Source organism: Giraffa tippelskirchi, chromosome 7, assembly GCF_054371585.1.
Source record: "Giraffa tippelskirchi isolate mGirTip1 chromosome 7, T2T-mGirTip1v1.2.pri, whole genome shotgun sequence".
NCBI classification, from domain to species: domain Eukaryota; kingdom Metazoa; phylum Chordata; class Mammalia; order Artiodactyla; family Giraffidae; genus Giraffa; species Giraffa tippelskirchi.
Window position 1 is genome coordinate 110,778,395 of NC_137281.1, and position 27,302 is coordinate 110,805,696.

Below are 27,302 nucleotides of genomic sequence, written 5' to 3' on the forward strand. Positions count from 1 at the left end.
TCAATAGTTAAATTTCCCAATTGTCTCGGAAATATTTCATTACATTATTTGTGCTGGTACTTCAACAGAAGAACTAATTTAGGTATAAGAGGCCAGGATTTGTTATTATGTGGCTTTGGGCAAATCATTTACCTTCCGTTTTTGTTTCTGGGTTTGCATTTTAATGTTTAATGAATTTTTAATCAGCATTCCCTATCACAGGGAAGAAATTACCAAATGTAAACATACTTTAAAAAGGTTAAAATACTGTGTACCTGCAATTGAATCAGCCAAATGAGATTTATTGAGCAACTATTGTGCAGGATGCTTCCAAGCAGAGGTAGAACACCAGTATGAAAGGGCTTGATTCCTGGCCACAGGGGGTTTCCTCTCTAGTTGTGAAAAGTATCTTAATGTCAATGGAGGCTGTATGCAATAGTGGGCACTCCAAGACCTGAGTCGGACAGACCTAGGTAAAAACCCAATCCGATTCCCAGCTTGGCCAGGTGCTCTTGGAAAAGTTGCTTAAGCTCCAAGGACTCTTGTGTCCTTCAGAGAGTTGATAGGGTGATTAAAGGAGTTAAGGCCTGTAAAGCTCTGAGCTGGTAAAAAGTGCTCCTGGTGAGCTGATTTCCCTGTCAGGTATCTTAGCAGCAAGATAAGCATCACTCATCCTAGATTCATGACTCAGCAGCATGAAACTATCTAAAGGATGTCCATGCTGAGGTTGGACAGCTCAGAGAAGGTGAGACCCTTGTTAGGGGGAAGCCCCCCAAAATCAGTGACTTAATAAAGATTGTAGGATTTGACCCAAGCCTTGCCAGGTATGAACCATGCAGATAGGGAGCAAGCAGGGAGGGAGCCATTCCAGGTGGGAGAGGACAGGGAGGGGAGGCAGGCTCACATTAGGAGTCAGACAGCAAGGAGATGGTGTCAGTGGCCGCGGAGATATACAACGGACAATAATGGAAGACAAGATGGGGAGGGAAGCTTGCAGCCAGATTATGGGAAGTTCTTTATTAACCCATTTTTTGTAGTCGTAGCACCCACAAGGTGCCATTCATCATGAACCCTTCCCTTTCTCGCTCCTACTACTTTTTCAAAGAACCTTGAACTCTGCTTTGTCTTGCCTTTTGGAATTCTATAGCTTAAAAAATAAATAAACCTAGTACAAGCAAAATTCATAAATCCCAGACTATGGCATCGTGACAGAGCAGAACACACTGAGGCTGCTGCCAGAAGCCATTTCACAATTCCTGCTCTGAACCTTCCATTAATCCCCACGGTTTCCATTTAATTTGGAGGCCTGTACAGAATGTCCCACTCAGAATTGCTTGCTGTCTTATTCACCTTCATCTCCCAGTTCCTGTTTGACCCTTACATCAGCATATATTACCCAGCCCCATACCCTTTGTGGTTGTTTTGAGGGGAATGACTCCGAATGAAGCTGCTCCTGGGTCATCAGCCCAAAAGAAGTTAGGTGAGCAGATACGTGAAAGGGGAATTGTTTCAGTGTGAAGAGCTTGTTTCTTTTCTCCTTGCTGGTGTTAGGTTAGGAGGCTGGATAGGAAACTGTGCTGTTGGTTCAGCAAACAGAAATCCCCTGTGTATTTCAGACAGAATGACATTAATATAGGAGAAGGACTTATCAGATCCTGGGAAGGGCTGGAAAGGTGGGCTCTAGGCTGACCGTGCTCCTGATGACTCCTAGAGCACTGCAGAACTGACCCACCAATGGAACCACCTCCTGTTTCCCCAATTAGGCGGCTGTCCCTGGAGCTGAGGACCACTGCATGGTCATCAAGAGCCCTGGATAGAAAGTCACAGCTATAGCTGCCACCCAGTTCTAAAACCAGCTCCCAGCTCCACCTCTCACTAGTGTGTGATACTGGGCCACATATGTAATTCTCTGAACCTCCATTTCCTCTTCTTTAAGATGGTTATGAAAAAACCCCGATGGCGGTGGTAAATACCAAAAGAGATATGGTAGTGGAGGAATCTACCCCTACGGGTTTGCACTCTTAATGAATTTCAGTCTCTTCCTCTTCCTTCTACTAAGTGCCTCAGAGGGGGGAAAAAAACATTCAATAGGAGAGTGAAGGGCTTCCTTGGTGGCTCAGTGGTAAAGAATTCGCTTGCCATTGCAGGGGACATGGGTTCCATTCCTGGGTCAGGAAGATCCCCTGGAGAAGGAAATGGCAACCCACTCCAGGATTCTTGGCAGGAAGATCCCATGGACAGAGAAGCCTGGCGGGGTACAGTCCATGGGGTCACAAAAGAGTTGGATACAACCGAGCGACTAAACAACAAGAGTGAAATTTGGCTTTAAGTTTCTGGATATTGACTGTGTGAGGAACATTTGGGACAATATCAAACAAAAATTGAGAGAAGTTTTAACCTTGTGGTTAAAAAAGTCCACAAGGAAGTCATCTTATTTTAAAAACAAAGTTATAATTCACTTTGCATTGTGAAGCCAAAATCGCAGGTGAACGATGGCCTTTTCCAGTGTTCAGGAGGAAAGCATGGCTTCCTATGGACGCTACTTTGTCATCCTTTGCCCACATCATCTCCATCCCTTTTCTCAGCTGTGCAGAGGAGCTTGTCCAGTACAGCCCCGAGCAGCCAGTCCTAGGGCTGTGGTTGCCAGCAGCATCCCTGTGTCTATTATAAAGATATCTGCCTGCTTGTTTCTTGCCAGAACGAGTCATGGCCCATCATAATCTTCATGAGTATCTCTTCAAACAAGGTCTCCTGACTTCTACTGGTGATCAATCTTCTTAATTCTCTTAACATTTCCTGGGAACTTACACAAGGCCAAACCCTAGGCTGTCTCTGGAGGAAATGAACTAGGATCACTCTTAGACTAGAGAAGGTGGCAGGCACGTTAACAAAAACAGCAATTGAATACAATGAGTGTATAAAGGGAATCAAGATTGGGGTGGTATAGAGAAGACGAGCCCTGACTCTGCCAGGGGAAGTTGGCAGTGCTTTCCAGAAGGGCCTTACCTTCCTCACTCTCCCAGCAGTATCCCACCGTCCACTGCTTCATGCTCCTTTGACCCTCCCTGCTTCATTTTGGGACAACTGCTCCCCACTTTGCTCCTTCCTTCCACTCCTTCCTCAGCAGTCTCCTTTGCCATCTCTTCCTCTTCTGATGCAGCTCTAAATGTTAAGCCTACCCAGGGCCTCTGCTAAATGCAACTTCTTCTTTCCCTAAAGTTTGTCACTGTGTGATTGAATTCACTCCCATGGGTTTAAATGCCCACTGTGTGCTAATACACTGAACACCTCTTCTGAACTCATACGTCCAACTACCCACTTAGCATCTCCCCTTAGAGATCTCAAGAACGTCTGGAACTTATATCCAAAACAGAACTTTTGATCCCAGTAGGCCCCCAGCGCAGGTTCTTCCATCTCAATAATACAGCCATATACCCTGTCCTTTATTCTTCTAAGTAGCGCCTTTCTTTCCTCCCATATCCAACCCATTAGCTTGTGGGTGTTCAGACTCTAATCTTTAGCTCTAATCTCTAAGTTTAGCCTGTCATGTCTGGCCTTGATTACTGTTACCCTGCCTCCACTTCTGCCCCTTCCAATCCATTCGTGCAGAGCAATAAACACGATCTGTGAATAATGAGAACTGTAGAACATCAGTCATCTGCTTAAATCTTCTAATGGCTTCCTGTTGCATTTCAGGTAAAATGCAAATTCCTTCCCTTCCATGGAAGACTCAGTGTGATCTGGCCTATGTCCACATCCCCAGACTCATCTCTCACCATAAAATTAGATGGTATCAGAGAAGTTGCTTCATACCCAGGTCTGGGGACGCAGGAGTGCTGACAGGACCCAGTGAGCCAGAAGAAGCTTGAGGTCAGGATAAGGGGTGGGGACGTGACTACCTGAGCAACAATCAGATTCCTGACCTCCAGTAGTGGTACCATCAGCACACCTGACCAGAAAGACTCAGTGGACCCCAGAGCAGGATCCTCCATCATCAAAAAGGACATGTGTCCATTCCCAGGAGGCCAGGGCAGACCCAGAAGACAGGCACTTTTCTTCCTATGCCCTGATACCATGGAAGGAGGAGGTGGAGAAGTATGCTTGCAATTTAAGAAAAGTACAGATGGGAAGTTTAAACTTGGAATGGATTGAACATTTAGAAAAGAGAAACTATAGTTAAGTCTTAGCCCCTTAAGTGGAAGTGCTTTTTTTTCTTTTGAACTCCATCACTTGGAATGGGGCTCTAGAACAAGGTGAAGACAATTACACTAAGTTTTTAAAAGTTCTGTGTTTTGAACACGTCTTATTTGTGTTCAAAATAATCTGACCCGTTGCAGATATAAATAGAACTATATACATAGATATAAACTGTAAATAAGTCAACCTAAATGTTAACAACAGTCATTCCTTGGACATGAGAATAAATATTTTAATTTTTTGATATTTTTTTCTCTTTTCTAATTTTTCTGCAATGAGCATGTGTGACTCAGAATCAGAATAGCACAGTTAACATTTTTTTGAGAGTTCAAGCACTCTTCATCTGTGAAGACTTTCCTGATTCCAAAGGCAACACCTAAGAGCTCCTTCCGTGTCCACCGATAATTATCTGGCTTCCTCACAAGGCTGTGAGCTCTTCAGAGCGGGGGCAGCGTCTCTTCATCTATATATTCTCAGTGCCAGCTCAAGCCATGCAGCCATTGGATATTTATTAAGTATTTCTTAAGTAAAAGATTAAGAATCCACCCTAAGAGGCTCTTCCATTTGGCTGTAGATATTTCATTTTTAGGATACTTTTGTTCAGTCGCTGGTTTCTAATAGAAGAATAAACCCTTTGTCAGCAATTAACATTCAGTGCAGATTAACTGAACAGGGCTTAGAAAAACAAGGCAGTAGACTGTAAATTGGGCTTGTCAAGGAGGAAGCAGAGACAGGGTCAGGGGCCAGTACACCCCATGAATGATGTAATGTGGAGGGAGGCAGGACCCAGGGTGGGGAGCTGAGGGAGGCACTTGCCTTGGGCACAGAATTTCAGAGGGCTCAAAAAGCTCAGTGATCAAGAGAGATCATATTTCAATAACATATTTTAAAAATCGAAATTTATGTAAAAAAATCCATGATAAGCAAAAAATCAAAATTGTTCAATAAAAATAGGATCAGTATCACTAACTTTTCTTTTTGCCTTGAGCTACAGTGTGGCTCAGTAGAGCACTGCTACTGATTTTGTCTTGACTGAAAAGTTTGGTATTTTGTTCATCCTGGCATTTTTTTTTACTTTAAGTTTAATTTTTAAAATAATATATGAAAATATTTATCTGATTTTGGAGTTTTTGCCATAACCTTAAATTTTGCCCTGAGGTGAGTACCTCACTCCCCTTCCCCTAGTACTGACCCTGGGTGATTGTCAGCCATCGGGCTGGAGGGCGGGTGTATGTGAAAAAGTCTACATTCTGGAACAGAAGAAAGGATCTTCCTGGCATAACACCAAGTGTCTCACTCTACTGGAGCTGCCAGAACATATTACTACAGACATGGGGGCTTAAGCAATGAAAATTTATGTCCTGAAGTTCTGGAGGCTAGAAGTCTGAGATCTGGGTACTGGCATGGTCAAGTTCTTGGAGCCCTCTTCCTGGCTTGCAGACAGTCACCTTCTTCCTGTGTCCCTCATAGTGTAGAGAGATGGAGAAAGCACTCTGATGTATCTTCTTGTGCATGCAAGAATACTAGAATGGGTAACTATTTCCTCCCCTAGGGGACCTTCCTGACCAGGGATTGAATACTCATCTCCTGCATCTGCTGCCTTGGCAGGTAGATTCTTTACTGCTGAGCCATTGTGGAGGTCCCAGTGTTTCTTCTTAAGAATTAGTATCGTAATACTAATCCCATCTGTGGTTGCTACCCTCATGACCTCATCTTGTTGTTGTTGTTCAGTCAGTAAATTGTGTCTGACTCTTTCCAAACCCATGAAGTGCAGCACACCAGACTTTTCTGTCATCACTATACCCCTGAGTTTGCTCAAACTGAAGTCCATTGAGTCAGGGATGCCATCCAACCATCTCATCCTCTGTTGCCCCCTTCTCTTCTTGCCCTTCCAGCATGAGGGTCTTTTCCAGTGAGTCAGTTCTTCCCATCAGGTGGCCAAAATATTGGAGCTTCAGCTTCAGCATCAGTCCTTCCAATGAATATTCAGGACTGATTTCCTTTAGGATGGACTGGTTGGATCTCCTTGCAGTCCAAGGGACTCTCAATAGTCCTCTCCAACACCACAGTTCAAAAGCATCAATCCTTTGGCACTCAGCCTTCTTCATGGTCCAACTCACATCCATACATGACTACTGGAAAAACCATAGCTTTGACTATATGGACCTTTGTCAGCAAGGTGATGTCTCTGCTTTTTAATACACTGTCTAGGTTTGTCATAGCTATTTTTCAAAGGACCAAGTGTCTTTTAATTTTGTGGCTGTAGTCACTGTCCACATTGATATCGGAGCCCAGGAAAATGAAATCTGACACTGTTTCCACTGTTTCCCCATCTATTTGCCATGCAGTGATAGGACCAGATGCCATGATCTGGTGAAACAGTAGAGTAAGACACTTGGTGTTGATACCAGTTTTTTGAATGTTGAGTTTTAAGCCAGCTTTTTCACTCTCCTTTTTCACCTTCATCTAGAGGCTTTTTAGTTCCTCTTCAATTTCTGCCATTAAAGTGGTATCATCTGTATATCTGAGGTTGTTGATATTTCTCCTGGCAATCTTGATTCCAGCTTGTGACTCATCCAACCTGGCATTTCACATGATGTACTCTGCAGAGAAGTTAAGTAAGTAGGGTGACAATATACAGGCTTGACATACTCCTTTTCCAATTTTGAACCAGTTTGTTGTTCTATGTCCAGTTCTAACTGGTGCTTCTTGTCTTGCATACATGTTTCTCAGGAGGCAGATAAGGTGGTCTGGTATTTGCATCTCATTAAGAATATTCCACAGTTTGTTGTGATCCACACAGTCAAAGGCTTTAGCCTAGTCAATGAAGCAGAAGTATATTTTTTTTTTGAATTCCCTTGCTTTTTCGATGATCCAACGTATGTTGCCAATTTGATCTCTGGTTCCTCTGACTTTCCTAAATCTAGCTTGTACATCTGGAAGTTCTTAGTTCACGTACTGCTGAAGCCTAGCTTGAAAGATTTTGAACATAATCTTGCTTGCGTGTGAAATGAGTGCAATTGTACAGTAACTTGAACTTTCTTTGGCATTGCCTTTCTTTGTGATTGGAATGAAAACTGACCTTTTCCAGGCCTGTGGCCACTGCTGAGTTTTCCAAATTTGCTAGAATAATGAGGACAGCACTCTAACAGTGTCAACTTTTAAGACTTGAAATAGCTCAGCTGCAATTCTATCACCTCCACTATCTTTGTTCATAGTAATGCTTCCTAATGCCCACTTGACTTCACTCTCCAGGATGTCTGGCTCTAGGTGAGTGACCACACCATCATGGTTAACTGGGTCACTAAGAGCTTTTTTTGTACAGTTCTTCTGTGTACTCTTACCACCTTTTCTTAATCTCTTCTGTTTCTGTTAGGTCCTTGCTGCTTTTTTCCTTTATTGTGCCTATTTTAATGTTCCCTTGGTATCTCCAATTTTCTTAAAGAGATCTCTATTCTTTCTCATTCTGTTGTTTTCCTCTATTTCTTTGCATTGGTCACTTAAGAAGCCTTTTTTTTTTAATCTTGCCTTGCTATTCTCTGGAACTCTGCATCCAGTTGGGTGTATCTTTCCCTTTCTCCTTTGCTTTTTGCTTCTCTTCTTTTCTCAGTGATTTGTAAGGTCTCTTCAGACAACCACTTTGTCTTCTTGCATTTCTTTTTCTTGGGGATGGTTTTGGTCACCACCTCCTATACAATGTTATGAACCTCCGTCCATAGTTCTTCAGGCACCATGTCTACCAGATCTAGACCCTTGAATCTATTTATCACCTCCACTGTATAATCATAAGGAATTTGATTTAGATCATACTTGAATGCCTTAGTGGTTTTCCCTACTTTCTTAAATTGAGCCTGAATTTTGCAATAAGGAGCTGATGATATAAACCACAGTCAGCTCCACGTCTTGTTTTTGCTGTCTGTATAGAGCTTCTCCATTTTCACTGCAAAGAATATAATCAATCTGATTTTGGTACCATCTGGTGATGTCCGTGTGTAGAGTCGACTTTGGTGTTGTTGGGAGAGATTGTTTGCTACAACCAGTGCATTCTCTTGGCAAAACTTTGTTAGCCTTTGTGCTACTTTATTTTGTACTCCAAGGCCAAACTTGCCTGTTACTCCAGGTATCTCTTGACTTCCTACTTTTGCATTCCAGTCCCCTATGATGAAAAGAACATCTTTTTTTGGTGTTAGTTCTAGGAGGTTTTGTAGGTCTTCATAGGCTCGTTCAACTTCAGCTTCTTCAGCATTAGAGGTTGGGTCTAGACTTGGATTACTGATGTTGAATGGTTTGCCTTGGAAACAAACCAAGATCATTTTGTCATTTTTGAAATTGCACCCAAGTACTGCATTTTGGACTCTTTTGTTGATTTTGAGGGATACTCCATTTCTTCTAAGGGATTCTTGCTCACAATAGTAGATTTAATGGTCATCTGAATTAAAGTCCTCCATTCCTGTCCATTTTAGTTCACTGATTTCTAAAATGTTGATTTTCACTCTTGCCATCTCCTATTTGTCCACATCCAATTTACCTTGATCATGGACCTATCATTCCAGGTTCGTATGCAATAGTGTTTTTTATAGCACTGGACTTTACTTTCACCACCAGATACCACCATAGCTGGGTGTCATTTCTGCTTTGGCTTAATCTCTTCATTCTTTCTGTAGCTATTTCTGCACTCTTAATATTGGGCACCTACTGACCTGGGGGATTCATCTTTCAGTGTCATATCTTTTTGACTTTTCATACTGTTCATGGGGTTCTCAAGGCAAGAATATAGAAGTGGTTCTCCAATGAACCACAATTTGTCAGGCCCTAACTAGCAGGGACATGCCATTCAGCCTCTCAGTGTAGCTGGATGATATTCCTGGTGCCCTGGCTGTCCCACTGCTGGTCCTTGTTGAGCATTTAAACCTTCACTGGCTGTTTGGTGTCAGTCAACATGCAGCCAGGGGTCGAGGCATAGGCCCTGCTGGGGTGTCTGGGAAGTGGATCCGGGGAAGGCTGGAGCCAATGTTGGATGAAGACCATGAGCAGAGGTCACCTTGACTTCACAGCTGCAGTTGGCTGTCCTGCAGCTGATACATTGCCCACGAGTTGCTGTCCACCGTGGAGCTTATCAGCCACCCAAGAACCGTTGGATCCAATCCACCGTACATTAGAGCTCATCTAACCCCAGTTGTGTTCCAAAGGCCCCACCTCCAAATACCATCCCATTGAGGGCGAGGCCTTCAATGTATAAATTTTGGAGGAACTCATTCAGTCCATAACACCAAGGGTGAGCATTGCTTTTGACAACAATGCCCAAAATAACAACAGAGATATTAATAATATTAATAATGTCTTAGAGCATGTCCCAGTTTCACTTCTGTTGTCGCATCTAATCATCATGAAAAGTCTGTGAGGAAGGATGAACAGGCATTATCAGCTTGAGGGAACAGAATGAGGGAACTTGATGAAAGCAAGTGATATCTGACTAGTAGGGAATTCTTTGAACTCTGGGCTCCTGATTCCAAAGCAGTGTTCTTTGCACCACTCCAGTACTCTCCCTCCCTTTCCCTTGACTGGAGAAGGACATTTTACTTATCGGGTCCTTTAACCCCTGTTATTTCCTTCATGATTCTGACAACAACACTGTGAAGTAAGCAGGACAGGGATTTTTATCCCCATTTTACAGATGAGGACACTGAGTCCAAAAAAGGCATCGCCTTGGCACAAACCATAGAGCCCCTAAGTGGGAAAGTCAGGTTTCAACCCCTGGTTCTGTGAGCATACCTCTTCCCTGGCAGAGAAGCACCCAGGTCTCCATCCCATTCCACTGTGAAGGATGAGGGGGTCCTGCTTGCTTGTTGGGCCTGGACTGCTGTGATGACAGAAAGCCTTAGAAATCCAGTAAGTGGGAGGGTTTTCCTGGCAAGGCACCACAGGACAGCATTTGACTTCTTGGAATGATGGAATGTGCTGGCAAGGTCTTCACATCCAGCTCCAGTCTTTACTGCAAGCCCTGTGATGTTCACAATCCTCCTGTGGGTGACGACAGTTCCCAGGCTCACAATATGCAGATGGTTCCCAGGACAGGCTGTGGGAGCCAGGCTCAGTGCCCTCATTTCACCTGCACTGATCAGTTGGTAGCATGAGGGGCTTTCTGAGTCTCCCTTGTACCATATTTTTCTCAAAACAGGAGATGGACCCCAGTCCCCTCCAGGGACTGTAAAAATGCTAGCACATGGTAAATGGACCACACATCTTGAAATTCAAATATGGTGACAGAAACATGGGAAGAGAAATTTGATCCCAGCCAAAGATACAGAATCAAAGAGGAGCCAAATGAAATCCCTTGAGGAAGAATTCAAGGGGTGCCTCATACAGAACTCAGCCCTTTGAAACTCAGGGAATCAATCACTGAAGACCTTCACCCACTTAGTAGAGTAATGATGAGTCTTTAGAAAGAAGGATGTCAGGTAAATGTGTTCATGGCTCAGAATAAAGAATTAACTTGTGCCAAAATGTCCAGTGACTATAGCATTAGCTGTGAATGATTGAGAACAACAATGTCAGAGGCTGGCAATGTGTTGGAAGCTGCCAATGGGATAAGAACCCAAGGAAAGTTTTATCTCCCTTAGATAGCATCTATCATGTGAGTAGACTACATTAAATATGAAAATGCCAGTCACTTGCCTCTTCCTCTTCTCATTCTCCTTCTCTTCCTTCCTTCTCTTTCTGTTCCTTTTCTCCTTTTAATTTCTTCTCTTCTTTCCTTCTCCTTTACATTTTTGTATGTCGTATTCTTTCTCCTTTTTCCTTTTATTTCTTCCCTCTTTCCCTTTGTCTCACTCCCTCCTCTTTTTAGCTTTTTCTCTCACTCTTCATTCCTGTTTCCACTTCTGCTCCCTCTACACTTTCCAGCTAGATTTTTCTGCTCCTAAGTGCTTTTGGCTATGTGATCTGGGGCCACCTGGTAACAGAGAAGTCTCCCTGGAAATGAAAAGATTGTACTAGAGGTTTTCTGGCACAGGAAAGGAAAGCATGTATATTGCTTGTAAGCTTTTCAAACTAGAACGTTATAGAGCCGTTAGAAATGATGGCCCTGAAAACTATGAAATGGCATGAAAAGAGCTTATCTGCTACATTGAAATGAAAAATTCAGGAGGCAAAATCATATGTGTGGCATGATTACAAATGTGTTTAAAATGCAGCCAAAATCTGTGCACAAGGAAAACCTGGAGGGAAATAAACCAAAATGTTGACAATTATCTTCTTAAAGTAGGGTGACTTTAAGTGGTTATTCTCCATTTTTTACTCCTAACTTTTATTTAGTAAGCACACTTTGCCTCTATAGTGATAAATTAAGCAGTACAGGGAGATCAAACCAGTCAATCCTAAAGGAAATCAACCCTGAATATTCATTGAAAGGACTGATGCTGAAGTTCCAATATTTTGGTGAGGAGTAAGATTGGAAAAGACCCTCATTCTGGGAAAGATTGAGGGCAGGAGGAGAAGGGGACAGCAGGATGAGCCAGACAGCATCACCAACTCATTGGACATGAATCTGAGCAAACTCTGGGAGAGAGTGAAGGACAGAGAAGCCTGGCCTGCTGCAGTCCGTGGGTCACAAAGAGTTTGAACCGAACAACAACTAATGACTGAACAACAACAATGACAAATTTACAAGAGTCAGATTACTGGTACAAAATATGCAAAAATAGTAATGATTCTACATATGTGCTGCTGACTTACAATCCAAAAAGGATAGGCCATTGTATAGTACCTGGATCTTAGTAAGTACTTAATAAATAGTTAATGAATACATGAGTAAATGTCACCAGCAACATATGTAAATCTTTTTTTGAATATATAAACTATTTAAGCAGAAGAGACCTATCTTTAATTTATTAAATGCATGTAATCTAGTAGAGGAGAGTGAAAAAGTTGGCTTAAAGCTCAACATTCAGAAAACTAAGATCATGGCATCTGGTCCCATCACTTCATGGCAAATAGATGGGGAAACAGTGGAAACAGTGAGAGACTTTATTTTTTTGTGCTTCAAAATCACTGCAGATGGTGATTGCAGCCATGAAATTAAAAGACGCTTACTCCTTGGAAGGAAAATTATGACCAACTTAGACAGCATATTAAAAAGTAGAGACATTACTTTGCTGACAAAGGTCTGTCTAGTCAAGGCTACGGTTTTTCCAGTGGTCATGTATGGATGTGAGAGCTGGACTATAAAGAAAGCTGAGTGCCGAAGAATTGATCCTTTTGAACTGTGATGCTGGAGAAGACTCTTGAGAGTTCCTTGGACTGCAAGGAGATCCACCCAGTCCATCCTAAAGGAAATTGATCCTGGGTGTTCATTGGAAGGTCTGATGTTGAAGCTGAAACTCCAATACTTTGGCCCCCTGATGCGAAGAGCTGACTCATTTGAAAAGACCCTGATGCTGGGTAAGATTGAGGGCAGGAGGCGAAGAGGATGACAGAGGATGAGATGGTTGGATGGCATCACCGACTCAATGGACATGAGTTTGGGTGGGCTCCAGGAGTTGGTGATGGACAGGGAGGCCTGGCGTGCTGCAGCACATGGGGTTGCAAAGAGTCGGACACGACTGAGCGACTGAACTGAACTAAACTGAACTAAACTGAACTGAATCTAGTCACATTGGTTGAAACTAGAACTTCTGAGAATCAAATGTCCTCATTTATTTCAGTTGTTGTAAGCAAAGATTTCCAATAAGGGAAGGTTTTTCATCAAACTGATTTGGTGACTTTTGCTAAGGAAAAGGGTGGAGATGAATCTCTTCACTGCATCCACTGGGAGCCTGGGACTGGGTTGGAAGCCCTCAGAATTTCCAAGCTCCCTCAACTCTCCAAGCTTTCCTGTGGCTCCATTGGCTTCCCAGGTCTGTGATTATTTTCCCCATCCCTCAGTACCCTTTGAGTTTAAATCTTCAGTATCACCACGTCTCCGCTCCTGATTATAGACTTGAGCAGAGAGAGAGTAGATCTACCACAAACAACCCAAACGCAGACATCAGAAATGAAGGAATGCATCAGTTAGGACTCAGGATATAAGCCTCAAAACCAATATGTCAATCTGAGGAAAGCTCTAATGAAACAAGCTCATTATATTCACTCAAAGGGATAGAAAGCCAACAGGAACACAGAGAAGACACCAGTAATGGAATTGCCCTAAAGGCAGCAAAATCATCTGATAGTACTTCTTTGACAGATAATAGGAAAAATAATAAGGGAGCTTGCAGGAACAGCAAAAGACAGCACTAAACTTGTAAACATGATAACAGAACCTAAGGCATCCATGACATCAGGGCATCAGGGTCAAGAATTAGCTACAGAAGCCTTTGCGTACCTGATCCAAATCCCACAAAATGAACAAATATTTGATAGAACGCAAGAGAACAAGAGACCTGGGCAAAAGTATATGGACTTACAGCCAGTGGACAAAAGAAAAGCAAGTCCAACAGAGTCAGTGGTGAAGAATGTAAAACAGAAGGGTAGAGGGTGAGTTCAAGCAAAATGAATGGTTTTTATGTGAGGAAAGTGTTTCTCAACAGCAATCCTTAAAGACACACCATCAGAAAGTGACCAGTCAGAATTGAAACTGAAGGACAAAGACTCTCCTAAGTGATCATATGCAAAAATAAGAATTATGTCAGACTTCACCCATCCCCATTTGGCCCATAGCAAAGGCCCTTGGAGGGACATTCACCCAGAGCAAAGAGAAATAAAGTTTGTACACATACAGCTTCTTGCCAAAATTACTGTTCTTCTAAGCACAGAGAGGATGTTCCAAGACCCACCCACAGGATGTGAAATGATTTGTCAACAAAGTTCCACAGACACAATGATCACTTTAGGAAGCAATGAAGATTTAAAGCTCAACAGAGTATAACATTTTTTTTCTTAAAGCTATCTCTTAGTAATGAATATTAATTTTACCAAACTTTGCTGTCTCATGTGTGATGTTCTCTAAGTGCTTCTGTCTTTACTGCTCTGGTTAATACACAGTGAAACGTTGACCCTTCTTTTTCAACAAATCTTGTAAGGTCAAACTTTGAACTTCATAAGGTGAATTTATTTAAAATGATGCATTCTTGCAACTCAAGGAACACTGCCTAACACACTGCTCTGCAAATTTTGTGCATTTTGTAAGTGTTGGTAATGATAAAAAGGTCTGTGTCAAAACTAGAGGAAAAATGTTTTCAAAGGGGTTATATCAGCATGCTCACTGAACTTGGATTTTTTTAATTAATATTTATTTTATCAAAGTAATAAATGCACATATCTTGAAAGCAAATAGTTCTAAAAGGCTTATAACAATTTCTAACTAATTCTTTGCCCCACCACTCCACAATTTTTCCAGTCTTCTTGTTTAGAGGCAACTATTTTGATTTCGGGAGGGGAGTTATCTTTTGACATTTAAGCATACACATTTCTAAATAATATGCACATATTACTCTCTTTGGATTAATGAATTTTAAGTGTTATTTTCTATCTTTCTATTATAGATATGAGGATTGAACTTCTTTTCTGCTTTTCCTTCCCCACTGCATTTGGCTAAATCAGAATTCAGTATTCCTGTGCTCATGTTTCTGGCTTTGTATTGTAGAATTCATGCATGCTAAGTCGCTTCAGTCAGGTCCGACTCTGTGCGACCCTATGGACTGCAGCCTGTCAGGCTCCTCTGTCTGTGGGATTCTCTAGGCAAGAATACTGGAGTAGGTTGCCTTGCCCTCTCCAGGGGATCTTCCCAACCCAGGGACTGAGCCTGTGTCTTTTACATCTCCTGCATTGCAGACAGGTTCTTTACCACTAGTACTACTTGGGAAGCTCCATATTGTAGACTACTACTCTGTATTTACTGTCTTCCTTGCCTTTTGTCTTTTCTGAAGTGGATTGATGTGTATGTGTGAGCATGTGTGAGTGTGAATGTATGTATTTTCATGTTACTAGTCATCTTGGCATGCATTGCTAATTTTCCCCACATTTTCTCAAAGTTTTTCAATACAACCTTCTATACAGTCAACCACATCAAGCAATTTGAATATTATTTTTTTCCTTGGGTATATCCATCTAGAATACCTTTATCCTCCTCCTATTGCAGCTAAGTGCTATCCACACGAGTGGAACAGTGCCATACTAGACATTTCTTTTGGTTTTTCTCCTGAGTTGGACTTCCTGCCTTTGAGTTTTTCATGATCCTGGTTAGAAATCTAAAGTTATTCTGATTCTACTTTTTGGGTATTTGTTTATTGTCACCATCAGCTTGGAGGAACTTTTCTTTGAGCCAAACACCCTAAAATGTCACAACAGTATCCATTGGTGAGAGCCCGGTTTCTCACACTGCATCCTCCAGGGACCCTTTTAATTTGGAGATTCTTCTCCTTCAATTATAAGAAATATTCTTGAATGGTGTTATTATTTCCTTTCCTACATTTATTCTCTTTTGTATGGACCAACTGTTTTTTGCATGTTGGAACAAGTTGACTCTCTAATTTTAAAAATCTTTTCAAAATTTGCCTTTAGTGAGATTTTTTTCATTTCTGCTATTATATTTTTGATTTCCATGTGTGTTGTATGTGTGTGGGGGGGGCAGGATGTTCTAACTGATGCTTTTACACAGCATTCTGTTCTAGTTTTGTGGATGTACTATCTTTTTTTATTTCTGACAATGAATGATGATGATTGATGATATGTTTGTTATTCTCTTCTCCCCGTATAATCTACCTCTTCTGATTTGCATTGTTCTGTTTGTTTTGGCCTCCATCTTCTGTGTTAGAGGCTGTCCTCACATGTTATTATGTGTCTCACATGTTATTAGGCTGTCCTCACTATCTTATTTTTTCACTATTATGGGAAATAAGGTAGTTGATTAAATGTGAGATCTGCCGTAGCATTTTGTGGATGAGCTCTTTAGGGGAACCTCTGATATGATCATTTTTCTGTGTCTTCCCTTGGGCTTGTCACATACTCCAGGGAATACTGTTCCAATACCCTGCCTGGAGGGCAAAATCTGGCCGCCAGCATTCTAAACTGAACCATAGAAGAATGTTGGAAGTTCTCGGCATTGGGTATGTGATTAACCACTCAACACCATCCACTATGCTTGTCTACGCCATGTTTGCAGACCTTTTAAAAAATCTTTTCCAGAGAGTAAACCTCCAAACATTTCATGAAATGGGGAAGGACTAGTCACCCAGGAATGAGGAATAGGGAAGGGAACTCCTTCAAAAAAAATGCTTTTGACAATCATTTGATTTTACCTTTCTACCTCTTCACTCCTAGTTCCAGAAGTCCTAGTGTTATTAGTTCCTGAGCCTTTTAAAGATTTGAACTGTGGTGTTGGAGAAGACTCTTGAGAGTCCCTTGGACTGCAAGAAGATCCATCCAGTCCATCCTAAAGGAGATCAGTCCTCGGTGTTCATTAGAAGGACTGATGTTGAAGCTGAAACTCCAATACTTTGGCCACTGCATGTGAAGAGTTGACTCATTGGAAAAGACCCTAATGCTGGGAAGGATTGGGGGCAGGAGGAGAAGGGGATGACAGAGGATGAGATGGCTGGATGACATCACTGACTCGATGGACATGGGTTTGGGTAGACCCCGGGAGTTGGTGATAGACAGGGAGGCCTGGCATGCTGCGATTCATGGGGTCGCAGAGTCGGACACGACTGAGCGACTGAACTGAACTGAACTGACAGTACACCTTTGGTTGGTTGTCAGATTTCCTTACTTCATCTTACAGTTTTATCACAGGTGCTAGGTGAGTTATCACTCATCTGCTTGCTTTTCCACCTTCAAACTTTTGAATTATTTTTGCTTCTCCTGTTTTCCCTTCTTCTTAGGTTTACGTATTTTAGAACAATCTATTTGCTTTGTTTTAGTGGATTTTAAGATCAAGTTGAATTACTGTACACATTCAGGAATATGCTGTTTTTGATTTGAGCATTATAAATCTGCCATTTTTATAGGTTAAAAATGGTTGGAAATTGGCAGTTCCATATGATTCAACCTTACCTTATGTATGCCTCTTTTTCTATATGACTTAAAGATCTCTTTTCAAGTAGTGGGAGAAATTATGGTATATATTAACATATCCCTAAGTTGTGCTTCACCTGAAAGCATGAAATCACCCTGAAAAATTGACCTGAGTATTTTTGACTACATGATACCTACGCACATATTTACTTCCCACTTTAATTGCTTTTTTCCCAGCAAAAGGATTTCTGTGTACTTTGCCAGGGTAAAGAAAGCCAGGCTTTGGTATACTGAAATGAACAATTGTGTTGACATTAAAGGCACAATTCTTACCTTCAGTATTTACTCTCTATATAAAATTAGGTGTTCCCCAATCCCCAGTGTTTTCCTTAATAAATTCTTCCGTATTTGGTGTTAGACAGCACTGGTCTTACAAATTCATTAGCTGAGTGACTTAAGAGAGTCTTCCTTTCTAAATAGGAGTGATAGCATCTTGGGAGGACTAAGTGTGACCCTGGAAGTAAAGGTCTTAGCATTAGTACCTGGCATGCAATAAAGGTCTTAATGTTAAGATTATCATTATTAATTGTTAGCAGTATTAATACATGACAAATTATTAAGTTATAATGATCAATCACATGTTCATTTCCTCTCTCACCATCACTGCTCTATAAATGTGAGAGTCAAATGAGACAACATACGTAAAATTTCCATATTAATCCTATCTATAGTTCACCATGTATTGCAGACCACTGATAAATATTTTTCTTTGGATTAGTTAACCCAAAGGAAGCTGCATAATGTTGAAAGTAAGTGCTTACAGCACCTACCAATCAGACAGGTGTGCTTTCTGTGTCTTTTGTGCCTTTCTGCAGTACCTCCCCAAATCCCTGGGATCCAGACCAGTAGAAGTGACAAGTTAGGTGCAAACCAAAACTCTTCTAAATCCAAATGTATTTTATTTTTCAACAAATGTAATTTTTCCTGCATATTTTTCAGATAAGACTGGCCAAAGCATTGTTGGTCAATGTGGCTCTTAGTTTTACTACTAAGTGAAACCTACTGTGATCTTGTACAATTTTGTGAGATGTAAGCATATGAAGAACCTGTAGATGGATCAAAGGATGGACAAATTCCCAGGTTGTCTTCCCACTGATTAAGACTATCTCTATGAGAAAGTCTACAACAAGAATGTCTTTTAGCAAATGGATAGAGCAGAATCCAATAGAAAAAGGTCTTAAAAAGAGATGTACTATGAAGTATTATTGCTAGTGACTTGTTAGAAGGAAATGTCTTATAGATTAAGAGAATAATTCAAACCATCCAATAGTCTAGTTTTTAGAATTACAGAACACTATGTTTATAGACTAAGTGACTGAACACACACATGTCCACCATTATAGGATAATCGGAGTGAAGGAGCAAACCAACAGTTATTGAATACCAACTCTTCTTCTCAGCCCTCTGGGAAAGGAAAAGTGGGTATTTTATCTATTAAATAAATGAGTAAGCAGAGGGTCAAGGAGATTAACTAATAGCCCAAGAACTCCCAGTTCTTTGCATTGAAATGGAACTGGAACTCAGGACTGTTCAGTTCTAAGGTGTCAGCTTTTTATTCTCTGTTGTGCTTAGTTGCTCAGTTGTGTCCGACTCTTTGCAACCTCATGGACTGTAGCCCACCAGACTCCTCTGTCAATGGAGATTCTCCAGGCAAGAATACTGGAATGGGTTGCATGCCCTTCTCCAGGGGATCTTCCTAACCCAGGGATGGAACCCAGGTCTTATGCATTGCAGGTGGATTCTTTACCATTTGAGCCTCAGGGCCTGACATATAATTAAAGGGAAGTGATACACTTCAGGTTTCACTGCTATTTAATAGTTAAACCAGAACTCAGGTTTCTTGACGCTTAGCTCAGTTCACCATCCTGTACTCTGAATTGTCTTTTGCACAAGTCACCCCATAGACTGTCATTTTATAGATAATTTTGCCAAGTTCATATGTGAAAATGGATTTGTCTTGGTCCCAGGCTCTAACACAGGGTTAGTAGAGAATAGAAATGAGGCTTGCTATAACTGATGGATGATACCAAGTTCTACCCTGGGAAGAATTCACAAATGACCAGGAGCTTAGTCAGTAGAGATTCTTTGTCATTTCTTGGCTTGGTCAATTAGCGGCTGTTGAGATCCATCATCTTGTTACTTCTCAGAAGGTGTCTGAGAAGTAATTGAGAGGCTCCATTGTTTGTTTGGCTTGACATAGAGAAAACTCATTTGTCTAAAGGAATAATCCTTTTGAACATGATTCAGGTCATCATTTTCTAAATCCACTCTAATTGTTACAGATTCCACAGGCTTGGCTATGGCAGGAGGACTTTATGTGAAAACCTCTGAAAGTATTTTAAAGGGACATCTTGATAACTGATTGCTTTACTTAATGCTAAGGTGTAGGAAAATTTTCTTTTAAGTAATGGAATGTTTTTCATGCTGTGAAAGAATTGCCTTCCTAATGAGTTCCATGTTAAAACATATTAAATATCAATTCTATATGTGTATATATAAATGACAAGAAAAATTATCATCAGGAAAGTTCTTATTAACTTTCTAGAATATTCTAAGGGCAAAGAATAAATTACAGAAAATACTGAACAGATCCATGGAGATTCCTAGAAAATAGGAAGAACATACAGTGAAATTGGGCTTGTTTTAATTTTCACTTTAATTTCAACCTTATTTATTGAATTGTTAAAGTTTCAAATGTAGCATATATGTTTGTATATTCTGTGTAAAAATTAACTGGAATGCAATATAGTTTGGTGAATTCTTATCTCATGGTGGAAAGATTTGAGATTTTAAACTAGAAAGGTATAGGTTGAAATTCATGATTTGCCACTTAGTGGTTGTGTCATCCTTAGTGACAGATGTAAGCATTTTGAGCTATTTCTGGAATCAGGGCAATAATGCCTCCCGATGATTAAGCATCTAAGAGTTTTGGAGTTCTTAGATGAGTGCCCGCACATTGTGTAGATTGTGTTATTGCCTCCAATCCTTCACCCTTTCCTGAATTCACATTCCTTGCTATGAATCTTTACAATGCTCTCCTGCTGTGAACAGGATATACTTGCTTATCTCCGGTCTTGAAGGTGGTCCTGTGATATGCTTTGGCCAATAAAATATGGGCAGATTGAGACATGTACCAGTTCCCACTTGTGGCCTCAAGAGACCTTGTATCTTTCTGCTCTGCTCTTGCTCCTCTGGCATCACCATGAGAACATGCTGGATTAATCTGTTTGTCTCAGGAGTAGGATAAGACATGTCTGGAGTGAAATTGTCCTAACAAAGGTGCCCAAGCGTAGAGCAGAAGTCCACCACTCCCCTGCCCCATTGACACATGAGTAAGTCCAACCAGGAGGAACAGAGCCAGTTAGGTAAGCTCAGCCTACCTTAGCCAACCCCCAGAAGCATTAATTATAGTAATATATGCCATTCATACATTTATAAAATAAATTGTTTTAAACCACTGAGTATTTGGGTGGTTTGTTACAGAGCAGTTGCTAACTCGTTCATACACTTACAATAGGTACCTAATAAGATCTTTTGTAATCAAATCTAGAGTTTATAAACCACAGTACATGGATCTCTCAGTGACATTCCTGTTTGTACCAATTTGGCCTCCTTAACAAACTCTGTACTTGCATATCTGAGGCTACAGGCACCCTGAAGATTCCCTTTAGCAGCTAAGAGTTGGTCTCCAGTCTCCTCCTTCTCTATTAGGTATCCTCAGATTTATTACTTCTTACCTGGATTCTTTCTCTTGGCGCAGCTGTGCTAACTTTCACCTTTTAACAGCTTCATTTCTAATTTCAATTGAGGCTGGACACCCTGACACATAATATTCAGTTTTATGCTAACAGTTTGAGGGTCTTGTCCCACTGGATCCCCATATCCAGCCCAAGCTCTGAGTTCTGACTTTCCTTTTGTCTAGGAAGAAAGACTGAGCAAGAATTACCCACTATGATACTGGCTTAAGCAGCACTCTGTATCTTTTGCTGACTAAGCAGCACTTAGTCAAGTCAATCACTTTACTAAGTGATTCTTATTTCCCTCACACTTGAGGGAAAGACAAGAAATTTTGCAGAGTCCTGTCAAAATCCTCCTCTTGGACAAGTGAAAGCCCAGGACACTGGAATCCCAGAAACTTATACTGGACAGAAGTAAAGTGAGACCAGTCTTCACATTTATAGAGAATAGAAATACAGAAGACCCAAGAAACAATAGTGATAGATAAAACTCAAATCAAAAGCCAAGTAGACGGTTCAACCAAAGTATCAATACAAAAGACTTAGACCAAGAGGTGTAATCCAGGAGTGAGGTGATAACTAGGAATCCCTGTCCATGTTGGAGTGAGATTTCCACTAGAGAAGGCAATGGTCCTGGAGAAGATACCTAAATTCTACATGGAGCTCCTGTCTGTGCTCAACTGTGCAGTCTTGTTTGACTCTGCAACCCCATGGACTATAGCCCACCAGGCTCCTCTGTCTGTGGTATTTTCCAGAAAAGAGTACTGGAGTGGATTGCCATTTTTTCCTCCAGGGAGTCTTCCCAACTCAGGGATCACACCCTTGTTTCCTATATTGTCAAGTGAATTCTTTACCACTGAGCCACCTGGGAAGCTCATGGAGCTTCTGAGAACTCATTTATGTCTAGGGAAAAACTCCCCGTGTCACATGACAGCTCCAACTGCACCTTCAATGAAGTACAAGTCAACTAATCATTATTGTCAGAAGACTTTTCATTCTTGGGCTTTGTATAAAATACACATTCAAAAATTTAGTCTCACCCAATCACCTTTCTCCCAATTACTCTCAATCATTCCACAGTAGAAGAGAGGAACAGAACAGTTGCCCTTACTCACCACATCCTGGGAACAGCTCAGCTTTCTCAGTTCCCAGGGATTCCATGGATACGGGGAAATGTCATTGACAGTGGAGAGAACTTCTATCTATATATGAAGTAAATTGTTTGTCTACCCACATTCTATGTGTAAGCATAGAATTTTAATACAGAAGTGTGTGTGGTGTGGGAGGAAGAAAACTAGACGACCAGCAAGGGATCAATCTTCCAATAGGTTGAATTCATAGAGATCTAGGTGAGGATATAATTACAAATGTCTAGTAAATCATAGAGCCTTTAAAAATACCTTGCATCTCTGCCTGACATTGTGTCATCAGAGATTCATTTACAGGGTTAAAAGAATACCTTTAATATTTCTCCAAGTGTACTCTATTATAATAAAGTGGTCCTTGGGAGAAATAAGAATCCACTAGTCATCTAATCTTTAGTGGCAATTAGCTTAATAGAATGAGGTTGGGATAGGCAGGCAGACCTAGTGGAATTTCGTGTAGCTATCATAAGGCCCTAAGCACCTGGCTGTGAAAATGATGGCAGGGTTGGGACCAGGAGACAAAGAGGAAAGTAGACAAAGTGAGAGAAAACACAGAGAGAAAATTTTCACATACTTAGTAGTTTGAGTGTTGGAAAAAACGAGAAGGAGAAAGGACAAGCCAGGGTTGTAATGCTAACATCTTTCTCACTGGATCATCTGGGGGACTAACTAAAATAATGTACACAAAGCATCTAGCACAATGCTTGACACATTAGACAGCCAACAAATAACAACTATTGTTACTTTTATTATGTTTTATTTTCCTAAGGAGATTCATGTGTTCTGAAAACAAGTGCCCAGAGACAAGTCAGATCCTAAACCTCTTAACCTCATCTAAGGCCACTTTTCAATTCTTACTCCACCCAGTCCTTCTGCTACCAAGCTTGCTGCCCACCTCCCATTTAAGCTCTTTCTCTTCCTTTCCATTTGGATGTACCATCAGGTTTTCTGGTCCTTCTTTCTCATCTGTTTTCTTTTCATTTCCTTTGTTCAGTGTTTACATGGAGCTACCACCCTTCCTTTGAGAAGGGCATGGCAACCCACTCCAGTATTGTTGCCTGGAGAATCTCACGGACACAGGAGCCTGGCAGGTTACAGTCCATGGGGTCACAAAGAATTGGACACTACTGAAGTGACTTAGCACGCACACACACACACACCCTTTCTAGAATAAACCACCCTTCAGACTCTTCTATATGCTGTTACCCTCACACAGATCTTTTTAGTCTGTCTTGGATTTACAGGAACAACATTAATGAAAAGCAACTCATACTTTTAGAAAAACTAAATGTCAGAGACTTCATGTTGCCCCCTTAGGTAGCTGTGTGTGACCATAAGAAATTTATCTCTTAGCTTCAATTTTCTCATCTATAAAACTGGGATAACATTTCCTACCTTGTCTGTTCATTCAGCATTCAATCCATATTTATTGAACAATGATCTCAACACTAAGTACCCTATAATGAGTAGAAATGGAGAAGACAAAGACACCCCACTCCAGTACCCTTGCCTGGGAAACCTCATGGACAGAGGAGCCTGGTAGGCTGCAGCCCATGGGATTGCAAAGAGTTGGACACGACTGAGCAACTTCACTTTCACTTTTCCCTTTCATGCACCGGAGGAGGAAATGGCAATCCACTCCAGTATTCTTGCCTGGAGAATCCCTGGGACGGAGGAGCCTGGTGGGCTGCCATCTATGGGGTCGCACAGAGTCGGACATGACTGACGTGACTTAGCAGCAGCAGCAGCAATGAGTAGAAAATAGGCATGATCCTTCTCTCCACAGAGCTTATAGTCCAGAGTGGGAGAAAGCAGCCCAGATATGATCAAATAATATAAATAAATAGAATTCAGAGGGGGTAGAGGTAGGTGGGATGAATTGAGACAGTAGCATTGACATATATCCACTACGTTGACTCACTGGGAAAGACTCTGATGCTGGGAAGGATTGGGGGCAGGAGGAGAAGGGGAAGACAGAGGATGAGATGGTTGGATGGCATCACCGACTCGATGGACATGAGTTTGGGTAAACTCCAGGAGTTGGTGATGGACAGGGAGGCCTGGCGTGCTGCGATTCATGGGGTCGCAAAGAGTCGGACATGACTGAGTGACTGAACTGAACTGAACTGATGTGTAAAGTAGATATCTAGTGGGAAGCTGCTCTATAGCACAGGGAGCTCAACTTGGTACTCTGTGATGACCTGGAGAGGTGGGTTGGGGGTGGGATTGGAGGGGGTCTCAAGATGGAGGGGATATATGTATACATATAGCTGATTCACATTGTTGTACAGCAGAAACTAGCACAACATTGTAAAGCAATTATCCTCCAATAAAAATTAAAGATAAAATCAACTGTGGCAAGTGCTATGAAGAAGAGATGTTGGGCATATAGTAGAAGGATTTTACAGAGCTATGGAATTGGGAAACATTAACTTTCCCCGAGGAAGTAAAACTTGAACTAGGATTTGAAGAACTGGTATGAGTAACAAGACAAGAAGTAGGAGTAAAGCATTCTGGGCAAATAGTGCAACGTTTTCAGCAGTCCTATATTTATATGGGATATCGACAAAACTTGTGTTGAACGTTATAAAAAAGTGGAAGAGTTGAAGGTTTGAGAGTGTTTTTTTCTTTCTAGTGGATGAATGGCAGTTCCATGCATTGTATAGTTGTCAAAAACTAAAAAGAGTCTAAGATTTTACTCTACTTGGTAGCTAACAAGTTAGCCTCCTTCAGTTTTATCAGTGCTGGCAGAAGACATGAGACTCCTGGGCCAGAGACAAAGGCCTTTCTTACTCATATCAGAGCCAAAAGTGTGGGTTTAATGTTTTCATCGGTTTTTCTCTTCCCAGTTCCTGCAGGGGGTGCCTGAAGTGGCCCAGGTGAATGCTGTGCACACAGTGGGTTCTCACAGCTGGGGGTGTCCAAGCTTAGGTTGGGCTTCCCAGGTGGCTCAGTGGCAAAGAATCTGCCTGCCAGTGCAGGAGCTGTAGGAGACATGGATTGGATCCCTGGGTTGGGAAGATCCCCTGGAGGAGGGCACGGCAACCCACTCCAGTATTCTTGCTGGGATCATCCCATGGACAGAGGAGCCTGGAGGGCTACAGTCCATGGGGTCACAAAGAATCGGACATGACTGAAGTGACTAAACAAGCACTCAAACTTAGGTAATGCAAGTCTTTCAGAATGAGCTCACACAAAGTTGCCATTTGCTCTGGAAGGAGACGTTATCTTTATTTTGTCCATTTTGTCCAGACAAAATAAAAATAATGGACAACAAGCAAATCTGCTCTTTGTTCCTGAGGTTGGCATTCCACAAAAAGGCCATGAGTGCCTCTGCTCTCAAGATGTGTAGAAACATAGGAGCACCTCTAGGAGGGAAATGACTCCCTGTGGTGCTAAACCCCGGAGAAGAGTCATGAGGCTTTATGGCTACCATTGGGACTGAGGATCAAACAGCACAGTGTATGCTAAATTAACTGCAGAACTACAAAGAATTAAATATTGGTAATCATGCCACCATCTTTTCTTAGTCAAGTCATAATTTGTGCTTGGCTTGTAGCTTTGCAATCAGCAAAAAAGGAAAAGAAACCAGGAAGGAAATTGACATTTGTTAGTAAGAGATTTATTGGATATTTGTCACACACCAAATTGAATGTTAACATAGAGTATCCTTATTTAGTTCTCACACTCACTTTATAAAGTTGACTTTATCCACAGTCCATGCACAAGTAAGGAAATTGAGTTTCAGAGAGGTTAAAATACTTCCTCAAGAACCCTAGGTAGGTCAGCGGTGAAGCAGCCATTCAATCCCCAGGTCTCTTTGACCACTAAACCCATGTTCTTGACTATTGTATTACATTATATACTATTTTGCTGCATTTAATCTTCGTACAAACCCTATGGGGTTGGATCAATATCCTCAACTTTCACGGAAGAAAACTGAGGGAGAAGTTGAGTAATTTACTGGGTTTTACATTCAGAGCTCCTATGGTCCACTCTTCTTAAGTCCCACTTATTAAGGTGAGAGTAAGCAAAGACAAGGGGTCATGGTAGTGGCTATCTGGCCTTGGTCAATAGAGGTAGAATTATGATAGTCATAAGTGAATCTACATGAAAATGATGTCTTTTCTCATATCTCTTAATAAGTGGGCAAACAAGCCTTTCTTTGAAAACTTATTATAAAAAAGCATTGCAAACACACCAAATATCATCAGTGTGGCACTAGCTAAATAAATTATTGAATATCCATGTTCTGAGATACTATGTTAGCCATTAAAAAATAAAGTAGATATATATATATGTACTGACATGAAAAATAGTACCTGGATACACTAATATGTGAAAAAAGCAAGTAGCAAAATAATATTTGTTATTTATATTTGTGTGAGAAACAAAAACAAAATAGAAATGTACCTGTAACTATAGGTATATGGATAGGAGATGATCAGTAGCACTAGTTAACTCACCTGGGAATGTGTGTATGGGGGAGGGAGGGCCAAGTAGGGGGTTATGACCCCCAGGGGGATCTTTACATTTCATTTTATATAATTTTGTAGTGTTTGAATCTTTTACAATAAGGATGCTTTTCTAGATAACAGTGAAATGTTAGGCAATGAAATGTAAAGACAAAAAGAAAAATAACTCCACCACCCCTTATATTTGTCAAGTCCAAGTTTGTTCCACATGCACAGTTTGGGCCACAGGATACATTTCCCTTTATTACCACATAGCATTTAAACCCAGGGCTTGAATTTTGCATGTGCCCAAGTACCTTTTAACGTTGCCCATGGAAGGATTGTCATTTAAAATATGTTTTGTACTGCTTTTGAAACACATTTAATCTTTTCTCCGTTAATCTGCTTTCCCTAAACCTTTCCCTAATTCTTCTCAAGGATTTCCCACCTGCTGTGCAGGATATACAACAGAGTGACTCTAATCATGTTTGGAATTATTTTTATCAATTTAATCCATATTTGGCAGTTATTTCCATTCCCAAGTCTTAGACATTCTAGGCCATATGCTGATCAACTTCTCAGTGTTACATGACATTGACAACAGATAAGATAATAAATGGATAATTATCTTCTGAAAAATAATGTTAGCTCTTCACATAGGCTAAGCTAAGCTGAGCTCTATCTACTGAGTATGTTTTAGGCCTTCCGGTTATGGAAGTTCTCTCCAGCCAAAAATAATA

The 27,302-nt window shown here is 41.2% G+C and overlaps 1 protein-coding gene and 1 long non-coding RNA gene across 3 annotated transcripts in view; one reads left to right on the forward strand and one right to left on the reverse strand.

The window, feature by feature from the left end:
• Positions 1–17,553, reverse strand: part of LOC145512874 (uncharacterized) — a 60,210-nt gene extending 42,657 nt beyond the window's left edge. Inside the window, exon 1 of the long non-coding RNA XR_014058884.1 lies at positions 17,500–17,553. This is a non-coding gene — a long non-coding RNA (uncharacterized LOC145512874). The remainder of the gene's footprint in view (positions 1–17,499) is intronic.
• LOC145512873 (uncharacterized) overlaps positions 1–27,302 on the forward strand; it is a 606,383-nt gene that overhangs the window by 449,713 nt on the left and 129,368 nt on the right. The window lies entirely within an intron of this gene.